Source organism: Sorex araneus, chromosome 1 (genome assembly GCF_027595985.1).
Source record: "Sorex araneus isolate mSorAra2 chromosome 1, mSorAra2.pri, whole genome shotgun sequence".
NCBI classification, from domain to species: Eukaryota; Metazoa; Chordata; class Mammalia; order Eulipotyphla; family Soricidae; genus Sorex; species Sorex araneus.
Window position 1 is genome coordinate 408,650,921 of NC_073302.1, and position 8,205 is coordinate 408,659,125.

Below are 8,205 nucleotides of genomic sequence, written 5' to 3' on the forward strand. Positions count from 1 at the left end.
ATATCAAATATTCCAAGGATTGAATTTTTTTTAATTGGGGATAGAGAGCCACTGTATGGGGTGCAGCTGGCCCTCACCTGTTCCAAGGGAAGGAGAATTGGCCACCCAGCACTGGTATCTAGGACAAAGCTGCCCAAAACATTTTTTTAGAGTCTAATTCATTCACTCTAGTTATCCTGAACTATGAAGTCTGTAAGCACAATGCAACCTCCATTTTATTCCCAGACTCTTATAAACATTGTAGGAAAACACTGCAATGAAGGCAGGGCTATTGTCTGAGTCAATGTTGGATACTAAACTATATTGGGCAGAAATTCATTGAGAAGTAATTTTACCATAGTCTTAGTGTTATGCCCAAGTTTTTAGCTGGCACACAGAATGGTAGTATGACAGAAGTTTATATATTGCTACCAGCCCAGGGATCACTGTGGGTTATGAGACTCTAACCCATTTGACAAATGATTAAAACACTGAAATTACATTTATACTCCAAAAGTACATTCCAAAGTACATGTCAATTAAATCTTACAAGATTAACTACAGTTGCATACATATATCAAGAGGGAGAGAAAGATATAGTTCACATGTTAACAAATTATCCTTTACCCACCTCAGAGTTAGATCAAACTTCTCTAGCCTTTATCAGTACAGATGTTTGCCAAAAATCCCATAAGCAGCACAGACTTCTGCTCAGGGTCAAGCACATTTTTGTCCCCAGCACAGTTGTAACTCCTAATTACTCAAAACTTATCAGTAGATATATTATATTTTCTTAAACAATTAACCACGAGTGTGTTGCTGTCCTTAAAATAATTTGGTACATAGCATTAGAAGGTTCATTTCTGGTATAGTGAAGGCCTCAGGCTATCCAGAGAACATGTCCACAAAGACCAACAAGTTTCTGTATCCTCCACTAAGTGGTGTAATCTCAGTCCAACTCCCAATAACCCCCAAGTAATTTTCTCCTTTCACTAAGCCTAGGGAGAGTCACCTTACTTTGCCTTGTGTTGACCTGCTGGCATGCTACGCACCACTGGGAAAAAACTTTCAGGCAGATCTCTCAGGCTAGAGAAGTAGCAATGCTCAGAAAGAAAGTCAATTAATTTACTTCTTCCCCAGTGAGTTTGGATATGAAGATGCTTGATGCAGGAAAGTCCAAAGTCTGCAGAAGAGACATCACTCAGTAATCTGCCAGCCTCTACCTACATCATTGGAAAGTTCCTCTCTTTTCCTTTGCAGCTTCTTCCTCTGATGGAGAGTAGTGAGGGATATTGGGTAGTTCTACAGTTGGTGTTATCTTGGCCACTTCCCCTAACTCTGGATATATCAAGCCCTTCGCTGCCCATTTGGCTGTCTGATCAGCAAAATAATTTCCTCTGGCCACCAGATTGCCTGATGGCTGATGCCCTGCGCAATGGATAATCACCACCTGCTTAGGTGACCAGTTAGCCTCTAATAGGGTCAATATTTCATCCTTATTCTTAATGGACTTTCCTTTAGCCATTAATAGGTCCCTTTCTTTATAAATAGCCCCATGCACATACACAGTGGCAAATGAATTTCTACTCCCAGTATAGATATTAACTCTTCCCTTCCACCCACCTTTGTCAGGGCTCTGCGTTCCACCTACTGTGTGTATATTCAGGTGGTACAGCCCGTGCTCTTATGAACTTTGTCTTCAAAGGTTATTGCAGTGCTTGCACACCGAGTCCCATTTCTGAGTTGGCTGCTTCCATGGCTACTGCACAGCATCGGCCAATGCCAAGGGAACATCAGTTAAGTCTACGCAGCCTGCACTTATGTGGTTCAGGACCTCCTTGCAGTCATGCACCAGTTCCTCAGCAAGTTGCCTGGTTGGGGACTGTGGCTGGGGTCCAGGTCAGGCGCAGGTGATCAAGCAACCAAGTCTGATACTGAGTGATAAGAACATTAGTCTTTCTCCTGTCCAGTGCACCATGTAGGAGTTTTCACCAAGTGGAGCATAGTGACAGAGAGAGATTGTTCTAGTGTCAATTTATCAGGCTCTTTTACCAATAATGTGACGGCCTCTATTATATGTGAGTAGAATGGCCATTCTGCTGCCACAGGCGTATGCTTTCTGGAGACATAGGCCATGAGCTACTCCCACGGCCCCAAAGATTGAGTAAAATACCTTTTGTCTCCATAAAAAAGAGGTGGAAAGGTTTCATGATATCTGGGAGGGCTGAGGCAGGGACCTCTGTTGGGGTCATTTTGAGAGTCTGAGAGACCTACACTTCCCTTTCTATCCAATTCATCCATCCTGTTCTGGTGGTGGTCTCAGAAAGGAGTTGCATAATTAAAGCAAAGGATGGGACCTTCAAAGACCTGTCATTCCCCCAATTTTTCTCATCTGACTGTTTGTCCTAAGAGTTGAACTTGCTTAAGCATCTTCTAGGATCGGACAATTTCTGCAGTCTTTGACAATAATATGTCCAAGATAGGTGCCATATTCTCTACACAACTGGACCATTTTGACCAATACCCTATATTTATATTTGAGGGTGGACTGGAGCACAGCAGACAGGGTATTTGCCTTGCACATGGCTGACCCAGGTTCTATTCCTCCATCCCTCTCTGAGAGCCTGGCAAGCTACTGAGAGTGTCCTGCCTGCACGGGAGAGTCTGGCAAGCTACCCGTGAGTATTCAATATGCCAAAAACAGTAACAACAAGTCTCACAATGGAGACGTTACTGGTGCCTGCTCGAGCAAATAGATGAACAATGGGACGACTGTGCAGTGCTACCCTATATCCATATTCCTGCAGTTTGAGCAGCAAACACTCGGTACCTTTTTCACAACCCTGGTAACATTTGGCAGCTAACATAAGGATCAAACTATACTTCTTGAGTAAAATCCTTATCACTGTCACTGTCACTGCCATCCCATTGTCCATCGATTTGCTCGAGCGGGCACTAGTAATGTCTCCATTTGTCCCTGTTGAATTCAGGGTCAGGGGAATGAGACCCATTATTGTTACTGTTTAATGATGATAATAAAACAAAGCTCCCGGAAGAGAGCAATGCAAGGGAATCTTCATAAACTTTTAAAATGAAGAGGGTGAATCCAACACTGGTTACTCAGTAATATAAGGAAACTGGTCAGGGTGACCAGGCTTTCTGTCTAAAACCTTCCAGATCCTTGGAATATTCCTGGCTCAAAGTGACCTTTTTCAGCCATCCACACAAAAGGTAGGACACTCTAGTTTCCAAAGGGCGCAGAGGATTTCTGGAGACAGTCACTGAGTAGATTTTACTCTTGCTTCCCAAGGCAAAAGTCAACATCATATATTCCAGTGGAGTTTTTAAATAAGAGATTGAGAGCCCATGGAAGATGGGGGAGACACAGCATCTTCAGGGCAGTGTTAATAAGGCCGATGTCCATGCCTCTGTCCATCTATCCAGGTCTGGGAACATGCCTGCCAATTTTGACTCTGCAGAGCCTGGGGCTGGTTGAAGAGGGCCCGAGGCAGTCATCTAAGGAGCGGCCAGTTTCTGCTGCAGCTATAAACCAAAGAAACCGTAAAGGTTAATAGACGTAGACCTCTAGGCTTCACTGAGGAGCAAGATGGAGGGGACGGAGGAGGGAGATAGGTGGCAAAAAAGTAGTTCTAGCAATTTTCTGATAGTCATAGAATGAGTGATTATGAATTCTCAACCCAGGGCAGCAACAGAAACTATTCCTCCAATCCTCACATACATGATGAGGAAGAGTGCACACAATTGCAAACTCAGCAAGGGATTGGAAACCTGGTAAAATAGCGCTGGTCTGAAGACAAATAACAATGTCCAGTTATGCTAGAGAACTCTCACCTCAGTTTCTTCTTCTTCTTCTTTTTTTTTTTTGCTTTTTAGGTCATACCTGGCGATGCTCAGGGGTTATTCCTGGCTTTGCACTCAGGAATTATTCCTGGCAGTGTTCAGGAGACCATATGGGATGCTTAGAGTCAAACCCGGGTTGGCTGTGTGCAAGGCAAATGCCCTACCCTCTGTGCTATCATTCCAGCCCCTCCCAGTTTCTTAAGACAGAACAGTTGCTCACTCATTTACACACAGGCAATATGAATAACAGACAAATCAGTTAACAGATTAATCCAATTAGTAATTTTTTGTACCCAGGGCCAAGTAGATGGAGGTACAGCAATTATACCTGTAGCCAGAGTGCCATTCAAGCAAACTAGAAAACTCAAGGCTAAATGGTGTATGTAGACATGGACTTCAGCAAACTGACCAGCTTGGACAGACAAGGGAAGGGATGCCCCATTTGGGGACACAAAGTTTCTAGCCACTAAAATACTTTATGGGAATTTGGTGTTTATGGCTAAGTCATCTGTGCTCAGATGAGCCCCAAAGCAGGTCACACCTTCCAGATATGATCACTGTTATGATATAGCACTGCCAGTGAGGTGAACTCGGTGCCCACCATAACCCTGAACCCAAACTGTACAATCAGGATTGAGGGGAGTGGGGCCTACACATTCAGTCGGCACGGCCATTCAGGGCTTCAGGTCATGAAGAGACATAAGCAGGAGATAGAGAACAGGTTGGAAGACAAGGTGTCTCTAGACAGCATTCTTGTAAGACCTCAGAGGTGCCAAAGGGGATTCACTGAGAGTCAGCCTAGCAGAAAACCTGCCGCTTGTGATTAAGTCCTAATTGGTATATTTACTGGCCTTCAAGTGTCTGGTATTTGGAGGGGATAGACCCAATTCCTGGCACAACAGGTACTGACTATAATGCTTCAACAAGTCAAGAAAGCAGCTATGAAGTTTTGAGAAAGTGGAAGGCCCATGCAAGAGATCAAATACAAGTTTCCTGGGAATTATTAAAAACAAATAGTGAAACACACAAAAACAGACAGACACAGTCCCTAGACTCATGGTCTAGATTATCATCAACAACCTGCAGGGGTCTCAAGCAGTGTCTCCGAACTTCAAAGCTCTCCTCGAAACCATCAGGGAGGGGATTCATGGAGGGGAGATGCCTATAAAATTCAACCTTCTGATTCCTTTGTCAGCTGGAGCCTCTCTAAGCGTGAGTGGAGCAGGGTTCTCTCGGGGCTTCTGGATTTCGAGGGAGGGCACCCCATCTATGGACCCAGGTCCGTGAACACAGGTACTCACGGAGCCAGGGTGCCCTTCCATGTCTCACAGGTCTCGGTGGGGCTCCCAAATGCTGTGCCAGGAGTACACTAAATCAAGAACACCAAGACTCTCTGGCAGAGCAACAAGAAGGCTGATGCAGGCAGGTAGGTTAGGGAAACCTCCCTCCTCGCCCCCACCATGATGGCAATGAAATTTCTGGAAAGGAAAGTTCTAAAGCTGACCCACCTGTTGATCCAGAAAGCAAGACCCGAAATAAGACCTTCAGCAGTGGGCCCTGAGGATATTGGACCCCTCCCAATGAAGGAAATTCCTCAAATACACTTGGACCTCTCCCTTAATCTGATTAACTGTAGTTATTCAGCCTAGAGAAGATGCAGCAGGACCAAAGGTCAAGAAAAGGAGTTTCAAAGGCCGCACCCAATTCTGCCCACTTAGCAATAGATTTTAATCTAGGTAAAAGCCTCACGTGGGGGCAAATTGGAAAATTCCTATATAAAGCCACCTTGAACAAAGGAAGGGCACACATATGCTGTCTGAGCCCATGTGCGGCTTGCACCCACGTGGCCGAATACATGTGGCATCTGAGCACATGTGTTGCCTGCATCTCCCCTCTTGAGACGTGCACTTTCATGCTTTCCTGTCTAACGCTATAATGTATAAGAGCTCTCTCCGCCCTTGGAGAAGCCCGGATTGTCTCTTGAGCATGTTACTCTCCATTCTCTCCACTTTCTCTCTTTCCTGTCCTTCAAAACCTCCAAATAAAAACTCTAGAATTTCACTGCACATCTACTGTCTAGTCCTGAAATTCCTTTCTGCAAGGCGAGAAAGAACCCAGTAACCCTAGGTCCTGGGTGGCAAAGGCGGATTGGGAGAAAGTGACTGTCTTTCTTCTCCCCACTTCACATGAGCCACCCTTTGGGCCCACCAACATCAGTGACTTTATTCACAGGTGAACTGAGTTCAGACAAGGCTCTCTGAGAACATCAGCAACATGCAGTGGTCTTACAAACCTTTTAAAGGACGTTATTGCAAATTCATCATATTGCTTCCTGCTCACTTAATGCATGGGGCACACACACATGGCATCTTAGTAGCATGGTTATGGGGAGTTTCCTAAGACCTACATTGGTTTAGCAGGGACAGGGAAGTCTGACCTGAGTACAGATAGGGTGGGCATCTTTAAAATTTTCTACCCACAGGCAAAAGTAATCTAAGAGTACATGTTACAAACCAATTATAAAATCAAATGCCCACAAAACAAATATATTGTATCACTTGTATCACTTGTCATCCTGTTGCTCATCAATTTGCTTGAGCAGGCACCAATAACAGCTCCATTTGTCCCTGGTACATGCTAGTGTAGCCCAATGGCATCTGCTCGCTCCAGGAACACGAAGAGCCTCAAACCATTTCAGGATCTTGACAAAGAAATCTGATGTCCATCAAATCCATCAAAATATAATGATTCATATAGGAGCATTATTATGTGATTTTTTATCTCATTCCTTTCTTTTATGTATTTTCTTTCATTCGTAACTTTATCACAATCTCAATTCTGAGGAACAAAAATTGGAGTGAACAGGAGAAAGAAGGGCCTGAATGTTAAACCAGGAAATATGCATCTTTTCAAAACTTTACTTTAAAAGCAAACCTTTAGTTTGCATGTTTCAAGAGTGAATATAGAGTCACTGTCTGCTTACCACGTTCTAGCCCCTATTTTCTTATCATCTGACCCTGCTTGGATGATGCCTTTAAAAGGTGCAGAACATTGGTTGTTTTTTTTTAAATTCTTTTACATTAAATTTACCTTAGATTTATTTGGGTAAATGAATAAATTAAAATTATTTAAGTGTTTTTTTTTTTTTACCTGAGCTTTTTTGTTCTCACTTCACTTCAAAGTTCTTATAGGTGTGCTATATATAAAATAAGAATGTTTTGACAACAGAATGTGGTGACAAATGGAACACTTTGATTCAGAAAATAATCTTTTTCACTTATGTCACCAGTATGAGCTTTTGCAGATGTTAAATGCTCAAATCTATACGAGCATCCCATGTTCTGATGCTATTCTTGGTAGAGATATCAATGAAGGGTAAGGATGTGTTGCTCTCATTCTCTACCACCTTTGGCAATGTTCTTAGAGTATGGAATCTAAATACCACTTCCTCAGGGTTTTGTGCCACTGAGTACAATCTATTTTATCATAGAATCTATGATTTTTACAAGTCACTTTGCCTCTGTAAGCTCTTCTCTCACACTTATTTCACCTTCTGCCACTAACCAGGGCAGTTGCAGGAGTCTCCAATTTTGACTCTCTGTAGATCCTATGGGACTCCGCACCAGGGGTGCCCCAGAGTGGGTGGGTGAGAGCCCTCCCCACCCTAAAGGACCCAGCCCCAGCAGCCAACTTCCACTACCCAACCACTGCCATGCTCCAGGACGCTTTCCACATGCTCAGGCCGAGCCTCACACGAGTGAACATATTCTTGGACACATCATCATAAAGGGAAACATATATATATTTCTCATATATATGTGTGTGTATATATATGTATATGTACATATATATGTATATGTACATATATATGCCTCTCAGAGAGCCTGACAGGCTACCGTGAGTATCCGGCTTGCACAGAACAGCTATGGCAAGCTCTCCATGGCATATTCAACATGCCAAATACAGTAACAACAGCAAGTCTTATTCCCCTGACCCCGAAAAGAGCCTTCAATTATTGGGAAAAACAAGTAAGGTGAGGCTGCTAAAATCTCAGGGCTGGGACAAATGGAGACATTACTGGTGCCCACTCGAGTAAATCAATGAACAACGGGATGCCGATAATACAGTGATAGATCCTATGATAGGAGATTTGGAAACCAAAAAGTATTCACTTTCACCTGGGTGTAGAAGTTTCAACAGCAACTCAGCACTTTTATGTAAGTTCAATATGCTTTGTTGGGGGGAAGTTTGCACTAAAACAGTGTAAACATAGAATTTAGCAGTTAAAAGGAAGGAAGAATCCTCTGATGGTGGATACTGTGGAGAACTAAAGTGTTCCTTTCAACTTGTTCACAGGATGGGAGG